General features: G+C 39.2%; 1 protein-coding gene across 1 annotated transcript in view; it reads right to left on the minus strand.

Annotated features, from left to right (window-relative positions):
• Positions 1-13,218, minus strand: part of LOC309557143 (mas-related G-protein coupled receptor member D-like) — a 118,972-nt gene that overhangs the window by 98,489 nt on the left and 7,265 nt on the right. The gene's annotated exons all lie outside the window — the stretch shown is intronic.

Raw genomic sequence — 13,218 nt, forward strand, 5'->3', positions numbered from 1 at the left:
CACAGCCCAAGTTCTGCACTTCCCTAAGCTATCCTGGAGGTTTCATCGATTTTGGTCTCCCACACGGAAAACTGGGGACATTAAGCTCTTTTTTTGGGGAGCTTAATGTGGCTTAACGTACAAAAAAGAGCCTAGATGTGAACCAATTTCCCCCAAACTTGGCACAATAGAAGAGTCTATCAATTCCAACATATTCTGAAAATTTCAGATCATTTGGTAAATCACACCAAAAGTTATTCACATTAAGCTCTTTTTAGCAATCATAAAAACGCATGGCTTAATGTGAAAAGAGCTTAACGTACCAAAATGTGCCTAAACCTCAACCAATTGTCTTGAAACTTTGCACAGCCCAAGTTCTGCACTTCCAAAGCTATCCTGGAGGTTTCATCGATTTTGGTCTCCCACACGGAAAACTGGGGACATTAAGCTCTTTTTTTGGGGAGCTTAATGTGGCTTAACGTACAAAACAGAGCTTAGATGTGAACCAATTTCCCCCAAACTTGGCACAATAGAAGGGTTTATCAATTCCAACATATTCTGAAAATTTCAGATCATTTGGTAAATCACACCAAAAGTTATTCACATTAAGCTCTATTTTTCAATCATAAAAACGCATGGCTTAATGTGAAAAGAGCTTAACGTACCAAAATGTGCCTAAACCTCAACCAATTGTCTTGAAACTTTGCACAGCCCAAGTTCTGCACTTCCCAAAGCTATCCTGGAGGTTTCATTGATTTTGGTCTCCCACACGGAAAACTGGGGACATTAAGCTCTTTTTTTGGGGAGCTTAATGTGGCTTAACGTACAAAAAAGAGCCTAGATGTGAACCAATTTCCCCCAAACTTGGCACAATAGAAGAGTCTGTCTATTCCAACATATTCTGAAAATTTCAGATCATTTGGTAAATCACACCAAAAGTTATTCACATTAAGCTCTTTTTAGCAATCATAAAAACGCATGGCTTAATGTGAAAAGAGCTTAATGTACCAAAATGTGCCTAAACCTCAACCAATTGTCTTGAAACTTTGCACAGCCCAAGTTCTGCACTTCCTAAAGCTATCCTGAAGGTTTCATCGATTATGGTCTCCCACGTGGAAAACTGGGGACATTAAGCTCTTTTTTGGGGAGCTTAATGTGGCTTAACGTACAAAAAAGAGCCTAGATGTGAACCAATTTCCCCCAAACTTGGCACAATAGAAGAGTCTATCTATTCCAACATATTCTGAAAATTTCAGATCATTTGGTAAATCACACCAAAAGTTATTCACATTAAGTTGTTTTTAGCAATCATAAAAACGCATGGCTTAATGTGAAAAGAGCTTAACGTACCAAAATGTGCCTAAACCTCAACCAATTGTCTTGAAACTTTGCACAGCCCAAGTTCTGCACTTCCCTAAGCTATCCTGGAGGTTTCATCGATTTTGGTCTCCCACGTGGAAAACTGGGGACATTAAGCTCTCTTTTTGGGGCGCTTAATGTGGCTTAACGTACAAAAAAGAGCTTAGATGTGAACCAATTTCCCCCAAACTTGGCAAAATAGAAGAGTCTGTCTATTCCAACATATTCTGAAAATTTCAGATCATTTGGTAAATCACACCAAAAGTTATTCACATTAAGCTCTTTTTAGCAATCATAAAAACGCATGGCTTAATGTGAAAAGAGCTTAACGTACCAAAATGTGCCTAAACCTCAACCAATTGTCTTGAAACTTTGCACAGCCCAAGTTCTGCACTTCCCAAAGCTATCCTGGAGGTTTCATCGATTTTGGTCTCCCACGTGGAAAACTGGGGACATTAAGCTCTTTTTTTGGGGCGCTTAATGTGGCTTAACGTACAAAACAGAGCTTAGATGTGAACCAATTTCCCCCAAACTTGGCACAATAGAAGGGTTTATCAATTCCAACATATTCTGAAAATTTCAGATCATTTGGTAAATCACACCAAAAGTTATTCACATTAAGCTCTTTTTAGCAATCATAAAAACGCATAGCTTAATGTGAAAAGAGCTTAACGTACCAAAATGTGCCTAAACCTCAACCAATTGTCTTGAAACTTTGCACAGCCCAAGTTCTGCACTTCCCAAAGCTATCCTGGAGGTTTCATTGATTTTGGTCTCCCGCACGGAAAACTGGGGACATTAAGCTCTTTTTTTGGGGAGCTTAATGTGGCTTAACGTACAAAAAAGAGCTTAGATGTGAACCAATTTCCCCCAAATGATCTGAAATTTTCAGAATATGTTGGAATTGATAGGCTCTTCTATTGTGCCAAGTTTGGGGGAAATTGGTTCACATCTAAGCTCTTTTTTGTACGTTAAGCCACATTAAGCGCCCCAAAAAAAGAGCTTAATGTCCCCAGTTTTCCGTGTGGGAGACCAAAATCGATGAAACCTCCAGGATAGCTTTGGGAAGTGCAAAACTTGGGCTGTGCAAAGTTTCAAGACAATTGGTTGAGGTTTAGGCACATTTTGGTACGTTAAGCTCTTTTCACATTAAGCTATGCGTTTTTATGATTGCTAAAAAGAGCTTAATGTGAATAACTTTTGGTGTGATTTACCAAATGATCTGAAATTTTCAGAATATGTTGGAATTGATAGACTCTTCTATTGTGCCAAGTTTGGGGGAAATTGGTTCACATCTAAGCTCTTTTTTGTACGTTAAGCCACATTAAGCGCCCCAAAAAAAGAGCTTAATGTCCCCAGTTTTCCGTGTGGGAGACGAAAATCGATGAAACCTCCAGGATAGCTTTGGAAAGTGCAGAACTTGGGCTGTGCAAAGTTTCAAGACGATTGGTTGAGGTTTAGGCACATTTTGGTACGTTAAGCTCTATTCACATTAAGCCATGCGTTTTTATGATTGCTAAAAAGAGCTTAATGTGAATAACTTTTGGTGTGATTTACCAAATGATCTGAAATTTTCAGAATATGTTGGAATTGATAGACTCTTCTATTGTGCCAAGTTTGGGGGAAATTGGTTCACATCTAAGCTCTTTTTTGTACATTAAGCCACATTAAGCGCCCCAAAAAAAGAGCTTAATGTCCCCAGTTTTCCGTGTGGGAGACCAAAATCGATGAAACCTCCAGGATAGCTTTGGGAAGTTCAGAACTTGGGCTGTGCAAAGTTTCAAGACGATTGGTTGAGGTTTAGGCACATTTTGGTACGTTAAGCTCTATTCACATTAAGCCATGCGTTTTTATGATTGCTAAAAAGAGCTTAATGTGAATAACTTTTGGTGTGATTTACCAAATGATCTGAAATTTTCAGAATATGTTGGAATTGATAGACTCTTCTATTGTGCCAAGTTTGAGGGAAATTGGTTCACATCTAAGCTTTTTTTTGTACGTTAAGCCACATTAAGCGCCCCAAAAAAAGAGCTTAATGTCCCCAGTTTTCCGTGTGGGAGACCAAAATCGATGAAACCTCCAGGATAGCTTTGGGAAGTGCAGAACTTGGGCTGTGCAAAGTTTCAAGACAATTGGTTGAGGTTTAGGCACATTTTGGTACGTTAAGCTCTTTTCACATTAAGCCATGCGTTTTTATGATTGCTAAAAACAACTTAATGTGAATAACTTTTGGTGTGATTTACCAAATGATCTGAAATTTTCAGAATATATTGGAATTGATAGACTCTTCTATTGTGCAAAGTTTGGGGGAAATTGGTTCACATCTAAGCTCTTTTTTGTACGTTAAGCCACATTAAGCTCCCCAAAAAAAGAGCTTAATGTCCCCAGTTTTCAGTGTGGGAGACCAAAATCGATGAAACCTCCAGGATAGCTTTGGGAAGTGCAGAACTTGGGCTGTGCAAAGTTTCAAGACGATTGGTTGAGGTTTAGGCACATTTTGGTACGTTAAGCTCTATTCACATTAAGCCATGCGTTTTTATGATTGCTAAAAAGAGCTTAATGTGAATAACTTTTGGTGTGATTTACCAAATGATCTGAAATTTTCAGAATATGTTGGAATTGATAGACTCTTCTATTGTGCCAAGTTTGAGGGAAATTGGTTCACATCTAAGCTTTTTTTTGTACGTTAAGCCACATTAAGCGCCCCAAAAAAAGAGCTTAATGTCCCCAGTTTTCCGTGTGGGAGACCAAAATCGATGAAACCTCCAGGATAGCTTTGGGAAGTGCAGAACTTGGGCTGTGCAAAGTTTCAAGACAATTGGTTGAGGTTTAGGCACATTTTGGTACGTTAAGCTCTTTTCACATTAAGCCATGCGTTTTTATGATTGCTAAAAACAACTTAATGTGAATAACTTTTGGTGTGATTTACCAAATGATCTGAAATTTTCAGAATATATTGGAATTGATAGACTCTTCTATTGTGCAAAGTTTGGGGGAAATTGGTTCACATCTAAGCTCTTTTTTGTACGTTAAGCCACATTAAGCTCCCCAAAAAAAGAGCTTAATGTCCCCAGTTTTCAGTGTGGGAGACCAAAATCGATGAAACCTCCAGGATAGCTTTGGGAAGTGCAGAACTTGGGCTGTGCAAAGTTTCAAGACGATTGGTTGAGGTTTAGGCACATTTTGGTACGTTAAGCTCTTTTCACATTAAGCCATGCGTTTTTATGATTGCTAAAAAGAGCTTAATGTGAATAACTTTTGGTGTGATTTACCAAATGATCTGAAATTTTCAGAATATGTTGGAATTGATAGACTCTTCTATTGTGCCAAGTTTGAGGGAAATTGGTTCACATCTAAGCTCTTTTTTTTACGTTAAGCCACATTAAGCTCCCCAAAAAAAGAGCTTAATGTCCCCAGTTTTCAGTGTGGGAGACCAAAATCGATGAAACCTCCAGGATAGCTTTGGGAAGTGCAGAACTTGGGCTGTGCAAAGTTTCAAGACGATTGGTTGAGGTTTAGGCACATTTTGGTACGTTAAGCTCTATTCACATTAAGCCATGCGTTTTTATGATTGCTAAAAAGAGCTTAATGTGAATAACTTTTGGTGTGATTTACCAAATGATCTGAAATTTTCAGAATATGTTGGAATTGATAGACTCTTCTATTGTGCCAAGTTTGAGGGAAATTGGTTCACATCTAAGCTTTTTTTTGTACGTTAAGCCACATTAAGCGCCCCAAAAAAAGAGCTTAATGTCCCCAGTTTTCCGTGTGGGAGACCAAAATCGATGAAACCTCCAGGATAGCTTTGGGAAGTGCAGAACTTGGGCTGTGCAAAGTTTCAAGACAATTGGTTGAGGTTTAGGCACATTTTGGTACGTTAAGCTCTTTTCACATTAAGCCATGCGTTTTTATGATTGCTAAAAACAACTTAATGTGAATAACTTTTGGTGTGATTTACCAAATGATCTGAAATTTTCAGAATATATTGGAATTGATAGACTCTTCTATTGTGCAAAGTTTGGGGGAAATTGGTTCACATCTAAGCTCTTTTTTGTACGTTAAGCCACATTAAGCTCCCCAAAAAAAGAGCTTAATGTCCCCAGTTTTCAGTGTGGGAGACCAAAATCGATGAAACCTCCAGGATAGCTTTGGGAAGTGCAGAACTTGGGCTGTGCAAAGTTTCAAGACGATTGGTTGAGGTTTAGGCACATTTTGGTACGTTAAGCTCTTTTCACATTAAGCCATGCGTTTTTATGATTGCTAAAAAGAGCTTAATGTGAATAACTTTTGGTGTGATTTACCAAATGATCTGAAATTTTCAGAATATGTTGGAATTGATAGACTCTTCTATTGTGCCAAGTTTGAGGGAAATTGGTTCACATCTAAGCTCTTTTTTTTACGTTAAGCCACATTAAGCTCCCCAAAAAAAGAGCTTAATGTCCCCAGTTTTCCGTGTGGGAGACCAAAATCGATGAAACCTCCAGGATAGCTTTGGGAAGTGCAGAACTTGGGCTGTGCAAAGTTTCAAGACAATTGGTTGAGGTTTAGGTACATTTTGGTACGTTAAGCTCTTTTCACATTAAGCCATGCGTTTTTATGATTGCTAAAAAAGAGCTTAATGTGAATAACTTTTGGTGTGATTTACCAAATGATCTGAAATTTTCAGAATATGTTGGAATTGATAGACTCTTCTATTGTGCCAAGTTTGAGGGAAATTGGTTCACATCTAAGCTCTTTTTTGTACGTTAAGCCACATTAAGCTCCCCAAAAAAAGAGCTTAATGTCCCCAGTTTTCCGTGTGGGAGACCAAAATCGATGAAACCTCCAGGATAGCTTTGGGAAGTGCAGAACTTGGGCTGTGCAAAGTTTCAAGACGATTGGTTGAGGTTTAGGCACATTTTGGTACGTTAAGCTCTATTCACATTAAGCCATGCGTTTTTATGATTGCTAAAAAGAGCTTAATGTGAATAACTTTTGGTGATATTTACCAAATGATCTGAAATTTTCAGAATATGTTTGAATTGATAAACCCTTCTATTGTGCCAAGTTTGAGGGAAATTGGTTCACATCTAAGCTCTTTTTTGTACGTTAAGCCACATTAAGCTCCCCAAAAAAAGAGCTTAATGTCCCCAGTTTTCCGTGTGGGAGACCAAAATCGATGAAATCTCCAGGATAGCTTTGGGAAGTGCAGAACTTGGGCTGTGCAAAGTTTCAAGACAATTGGTTGAGGTTTAGGTACATTTTGGTACGTTAAGCTCTTTTCACATTAAGCTATGCGTTTTTATGATTGCTAAAAAGAGCTTAATGTGAATAACTTTTGGTGTGATTTACCAAATGATCTGAAATTTTCAGAATATGTTGGAATTGATAGTCTCTTCTATTGTGCCAAGTTTGGGGGAAATTGGTTCACATCTAAGCTCTTTTTTGTACGTTAAGCCACATTAAGCTCCCCAAAAAAAGAGCTTAATGTCCCCAGTTTTCAGTGTGGGAGACCAAAATCGATGAAACCTCCAGGATAGCTTTGGGAAGTGCAGAACTTGGGCTGTGCAAAGTTTCAAGACGATTGGTTGAGGTTTAGGCACATTTTGGTACGTTAAGCTCTTTTCACATTAAGCCATGCGTTTTTATGATTGCTAAAAAAGAGCTTAATGTGAATAACTTTTGGTGTGATTTACCAAATGATCTGAAATTTTCAGAATATGTTGGAATTGATAGACTCTTCTATTGTGCCAAGTTTGAGGGAAATTGGTTCACATCTAAGCTCTTTTTTGTACGTTAAGCCACATTAAGCTCCCCAAAAAAAGAGCTTAATGTCCCCAGTTTTCCGTGTGGGAGACCAAAATCGATGAAACCTCCAGGATAGCTTTGGGAAGTGCAGAACTTGGGCTGTGCAAAGTTTCAAGACGATTGGTTGAGGTTTAGGCACATTTTGGTACGTTAAGCTCTATTCACATTAAGCCATGCGTTTTTATGATTGCTAAAAAGAGCTTAATGTGAATAACTTTTGGTGATATTTACCAAATGATCTGAAATTTTCAGAATATGTTTGAATTGATAAACCCTTCTATTGTGCCAAGTTTGAGGGAAATTGGTTCACATCTAAGCTCTTTTTTGTACGTTAAGCCACATTAAGCTCCCCAAAAAAAGAGCTTAATGTCCCCAGTTTTCCGTGTGGGAGACCAAAATCGATGAAATCTCCAGGATAGCTTTGGGAAGTGCAGAACTTGGGCTGTGCAAAGTTTCAAGACAATTGGTTGAGGTTTAGGTACATTTTGGTACGTTAAGCTCTTTTCACATTAAGCTATGCGTTTTTATGATTGCTAAAAAGAGCTTAATGTGAATAACTTTTGGTGTAATTTACCAAATGATCTGAAATTTTCAGAATATGTTGGAATTGATAGTCTCTTCTATTGTGCCAAGTTTGGGGGAAATTGGTTCACATCTAAGCTCTTTTTTGTACGTTAAGCCACATTAAGCTCCCCAAAAAAAGAGCTTAATGTCCCCAGTTTTCAGTGTGGGAGACCAAAATCGATGAAACCTCCAGGATAGCTTTGGGAAGTGCAGAACTTGGGCTGTGCAAAGTTTCAAGACGATTGGTTGAGGTTTAGGCACATTTTGGTACGTTAAGCTCTATTCACATTAAGCCATGCGTTTTTATGATTGCTAAAAAGAGCTTAATGTGAATAACTTTTGGTGTGATTTACCAAATGATCTGAAATTTTCAGAATATGTTGGAATTGATAGACTCTTCTATTGTGCCAAGTTTGAGGGAAATTGGTTCACATCTAAGCTTTTTTTTGTACGTTAAGCCACATTAAGCGCCCCAAAAAAAGAGCTTAATGTCCCCAGTTTTCCGTGTGGGAGACCAAAATCGATGAAACCTCCAGGATAGCTTTGGGAAGTGCAGAACTTGGGCTGTGCAAAGTTTCAAGACAATTGGTTGAGGTTTAGGCACATTTTGGTACGTTAAGCTCTTTTCACATTAAGCCATGCGTTTTTATGATTGCTAAAAACAACTTAATGTGAATAACTTTTGGTGTGATTTACCAAATGATCTGAAATTTTCAGAATATATTGGAATTGATAGACTCTTCTATTGTGCAAAGTTTGGGGGAAATTGGTTCACATCTAAGCTCTTTTTTGTACGTTAAGCCACATTAAGCTCCCCAAAAAAAGAGCTTAATGTCCCCAGTTTTCAGTGTGGGAGACCAAAATCGATGAAACCTCCAGGATAGCTTTGGGAAGTGCAGAACTTGGGCTGTGCAAAGTTTCAAGACGATTGGTTGAGGTTTAGGCACATTTTGGTACGTTAAGCTCTTTTCACATTAAGCCATGCGTTTTTATGATTGCTAAAAAGAGCTTAATGTGAATAACTTTTGGTGTGATTTACCAAATGATCTGAAATTTTCAGAATATGTTGGAATTGATAGACTCTTCTATTGTGCCAAGTTTGAGGGAAATTGGTTCACATCTAAGCTCTTTTTTTTACGTTAAGCCACATTAAGCTCCCCAAAAAAAGAGCTTAATGTCCCCAGTTTTCCGTGTGGGAGACCAAAATCGATGAAACCTCCAGGATAGCTTTGGGAAGTGCAGAACTTGGGCTGTGCAAAGTTTCAAGACAATTGGTTGAGGTTTAGGTACATTTTGGTACGTTAAGCTCTTTTCACATTAAGCCATGCGTTTTTATGATTGCTAAAAAAGAGCTTAATGTGAATAACTTTTGGTGTGATTTACCAAATGATCTGAAATTTTCAGAATATGTTGGAATTGATAGACTCTTCTATTGTGCCAAGTTTGAGGGAAATTGGTTCACATCTAAGCTCTTTTTTGTACGTTAAGCCACATTAAGCTCCCCAAAAAAAGAGCTTAATGTCCCCAGTTTTCCGTGTGGGAGACCAAAATCGATGAAACCTCCAGGATAGCTTTGGGAAGTGCAGAACTTGGGCTGTGCAAAGTTTCAAGACGATTGGTTGAGGTTTAGGCACATTTTGGTACGTTAAGCTCTATTCACATTAAGCCATGCGTTTTTATGATTGCTAAAAAGAGCTTAATGTGAATAACTTTTGGTGATATTTACCAAATGATCTGAAATTTTCAGAATATGTTTGAATTGATAAACCCTTCTATTGTGCCAAGTTTGAGGGAAATTGGTTCACATCTAAGCTCTTTTTTGTACGTTAAGCCACATTAAGCTCCCCAAAAAAAGAGCTTAATGTCCCCAGTTTTCCGTGTGGGAGACCAAAATCGATGAAATCTCCAGGATAGCTTTGGGAAGTGCAGAACTTGGGCTGTGCAAAGTTTCAAGACAATTGGTTGAGGTTTAGGTACATTTTGGTACGTTAAGCTCTTTTCACATTAAGCTATGCGTTTTTATGATTGCTAAAAAGAGCTTAATGTGAATAACTTTTGGTGTGATTTACCAAATGATCTGAAATTTTCAGAATATGTTGGAATTGATAGTCTCTTCTATTGTGCCAAGTTTGGGGGAAATTGGTTCACATCTAAGCTCTTTTTTGTACGTTAAGCCACATTAAGCTCCCCAAAAAAAGAGCTTAATGTCCCCAGTTTTCCGTGTGGGAGACCAAAATCGATGAAACCTCCAGGATAGCTTTGGGAAGTGCAGAACTTGGGCTGTGCAAAGTTTCAAGACAATTGGTTGAGGTTTAGGCACATTTTGGTACGTTAAGCTCTTTTCACATTAAGCTAAGGACATTAAATGTTTTAGTATTGTACAAAAAGAGCTTAATGTGAATAACTTTTGGTGTGATTTACCAAATGATCTGAAATTTTCAGAATATGTTGGAATTGGTAGGCTCTTCTTTTGTGCCAAGTTTGGGGGAAATTGGTTCACATCTAAGCTCTTTTTTGTACGTTAAGCCACATTAAGCGCCCCAAAAAAAGAGCTTAATGTCCCTAGTTTGCCTCGTGGAAGACCAAACTACATGAAACTTCTAGGATATATTATGACAGTTAAAAACTTAATCTGTGCAAAGTTTCAGGGCAATTGGTTATGGTTTAGGCACTTTATTACACATTAAGCTACATTAAGCCATTTTCACATTAAATGTTTTAGTATGTCCCCTTTTTTCAGGGCATCCTAACCCAAGAAAACCATTGTAAACCCCAGGTAGATTGGTGAATTCAGGTGCTGCCTGTGTAAGTCATTACCTCCGGAATCAGCTGCAACCTCAGGGGCAGTGCTAAATTGATGTAGGGTGATTTATTTGCTATATATCGCTTTATTGTGCTAATTTGCCCTAAATTACTGTGGACTGCAGTGTGGAGGGTTATATATTCTTGAATAGCCCCTCCCCCCATGCTTACAGTTAAGAGACCTAACGGTCCTTTATAGGACTACCTTTTTGTGAATGTATCATCAACAACTGTGTTTGCCACTGTTTAGCTACTATATTTTATATTGTCAGGGCCTTTTTTTTATATTTCAGTATACACTTGCTGCTGACATAGTCAAAGCTCCCTTTGATTACAGCATGCTACTGCACATTTGTGCAGTAAAGGAGTGTGCACCAAATCACCACATAACTATTGTCATAACTGACAATAAATTTAGTCAATCCCCTTTTTTAAATATGTCAGACAGGTCTAAAGTGAAAGGCATAGGTCCTACACGTGGAGGTAGTAGGATGCAGGAAGGTTCCATAGTACAAAGCGATAGTTGGGCCAAGCATCATCCAAAGGCAGAGCATATCCATATCTTCTCTCTCAGAATGGCCATGTTATACAGCCAGTTTTGGATTACCATCGAAGCCCTGCTGCTGATGCTACAGATGAAAAATGTTTTTATTGTTACCTAACTCCACCCCCCACCCCAAAAAAAAAACTCCTGCAGCCTCCTCTGGTCTTTTCCAGTGCTCCAGCACTGTAAATGTGCCACACAATGTTTTGGCAGCTGGACCTGCTGCCTTTGTAATGTGTCTCAGTGCTTATGGCCTATTCACTCTTACATTGCAACTTTACCAAGCTGCATACAGTATTTACTGTCCATTCCGTTTTATATCTCAACATAAAATCTGTCTCATCCCTCCCTCTCCCTAACCAAGCTGCTTACATTCTGTTCAGTTATGGAAAAATGTTTGTGGCTATTGTCTCTTAAATAATATACTTTAACATTTTACAGCAAGATTAAACCTGTCTTGCCTCTTTTGCTGCCTGTTTAAGTGCCTGATCTAAAGTGGTCAGGGGGAAGTGATAACTAAAATCTGGAAGTAATGAGATCCTCATCACTTCCAGGTTCTTACAAACTAAAGGGATATCAGCAATTTGGAATTTGTTTCATGGAGGCATGGTGGAGAGTGGCATACTGGAAACTCCATCCTTACTGCAGGCTCAGCCCACTTCTTTAAAGCGGAGTTCCGGGCACAAAATTCAATTTCTAATAATTACTGCATTGTATTCCTTACTCTCCGCTGAGTCAGAATTGGATATTCCCATAGTTTTTTTTTTTTTCACTTACCTGTTTACAGAGGTTTGTATACTCACCTTTCAAAGGACTTCCTCCCTCCTGTGCCTCGGCTCTCCTCGTCACTTCCTGCCGCAATGCGTCCTGGGAGCTCTTCCTCGGCCCTCCCATGATGCACTTTGCAGTCACATGGGCGGCCGACCACTGTTCTCATTTCTTGACTCACAGGCCTACGCCCACTGGAATCAGGAAGAAGGGAAGACATTTCCCCACAACGGACTCGGCAATCCACAACAAAGATGGCGCCGCACATCAGAAATTATATAAAGTAAGATTTTATTCTTGCAAACTCATTATTTCACCATTCTAACCAGGATTAGCGGATGTATCGATGTGTAAGGGTGATTGTTAGGGGGAGATTGAAAAAAAAAAAACGATTCTGTGCCCGGAACTCCGCTTTAAAGCGGAGTTCCGGCCTCAAATACCTTTTATTTAACTAAAAATACCCCTATAATACTAATCCCTCGCCCTTTACAGAACCGCTATTCTCATACTTACAAGGTGTACAGTATTGGATTTTATTCAAAATCTTAGTTTTAAAAACGCTGTCTGGGCGCGGCCATCTTAGACGTGGGCAATTGAAGCCGCAGTGTAATCTGCTGTGTCCTTCTTCCTGATTCCAGGGAGTGTTCTGGGAGTTCTTGCTGATGCCAGCCTCCTGGGAGTGATTACAAACAGCTCCCAGGATGCAATGCAAAGGCGGAAGGGATGTCAGTGGCCGTGGCCACAGAGGGGGGAGAAGGAGGAAGTACAATCAAAAATGCCCTTAAAATAAGGTAAGCGACCTCCGAAAAAAATTGAAAATGCCCAATTGTTGATCAGCATAGCGAGCAATCCAGGAATCACTAATTTGCAAAATAGGCCGGAACTCTGCTTTAACCCTGCCATACAGTAGCATTGGCTGCTTAGACACTAGATTATAACAACCAATGATTCATTCCTGGTCCATTCAGCTGCCAGGCATGCCATTCCCTGGCTCACAACTGAAACTAAGCAAAGGGGTGGCGATCTAAATAATATAAATATCAAATGCAAAGTGATAATTCAGAACTCATCCCCCATGACAGCCCTGCCTGTATGCATACCTCCACAATGGGTGCAGTGCTTCCTGTGCTCTGTGTGTCTTTTCCCCACTCAGCCTCACACTTGTATCTACCTTATTCTGGGAAACTTTTGATGCTGTGCAGTAGTTGGAACCTCACTACTACTTTGCAGTCACAGCCCTGTGCCCTGTGCGGGGAGAGAGTAAGGCTAAGTGGCAGGGAATGTAGCAGCATCATGCTAACACAGATGTAGAACAGACTGGCATAGACAAGAAGTGCTGAATTATCATTTTGTGTTTAATATTTATTTTATTTGACAGCTGGATGGGGCCAGGGTTGAAACTTAGGATGATATGA

This window comes from Pelophylax lessonae (assembly GCF_965119305.1).
Source record: "Pelophylax lessonae genome assembly, chromosome: 5".
Taxonomy (NCBI): domain Eukaryota; kingdom Metazoa; phylum Chordata; class Amphibia; order Anura; family Ranidae; genus Pelophylax; species Pelophylax lessonae.